Source organism: Arachis ipaensis, chromosome B05, assembly GCF_000816755.2.
Source record: "Arachis ipaensis cultivar K30076 chromosome B05, Araip1.1, whole genome shotgun sequence".
NCBI classification, from domain to species: domain Eukaryota; kingdom Viridiplantae; phylum Streptophyta; class Magnoliopsida; order Fabales; family Fabaceae; genus Arachis; species Arachis ipaensis.
This window is the reverse complement of record NC_029789.2, coordinates 144286524-144287198: the sequence shown is the minus strand read 5'-3', so window position 1 is coordinate 144287198 and position 675 is coordinate 144286524.

The window sequence follows — 675 nt, the reverse complement described above, 5'->3', positions numbered from 1 at the left end:
ACTAGATGGTAAACTCTTGCCTAATACATGGAATGTGTCTTCCCTAAAGAAATTTTATAGTTAAAATACAGGGACAGGCTTGTACTCTTTTTCCTACTACCAAGATTTTATCCCAAAAAGGGTTTTGCTTGGAGAGGTTTTAACGAGGCTAGCCTACCTACACCTTTGTATTTAAAGGTTCAAAAAGACTCCGAATATATAGGAGACGAATACCATTTTAATCTCTATCAAATAACTGTGCACATGATCTTATCAATCAACTCTATCCATACAGCTCAGACAAAACGCCAAATACTCGTCTAAGCTACAAACTATCATTATCACACAATATCATCAACCGCAAATAAACTCGGAACACTTTCCGAACAATCACAAACAGCTTTTTCTTAAATAAAAGCATCACATTCAAAATTCAAACAAAACAAATCAAAAAGTTCAACACAAGAACTAACTATTACATATGCAAAACAAATTCAAAAAAGTTTCTAAACACATTAAGCATTATCCGCTTCATCTTCTGTGTCACCATCATCCTCGATCAGCTGACCATCTCGCACTATCTTTCCGGGGTCCATACCACAGAGATCGGCATCCGGTACCAAAAACTTTACCTGCAACCTTGCCCTTTCAAAACCTTCAACAAAAGAATCCAATATCTCATCCGCCTTTTTCTTC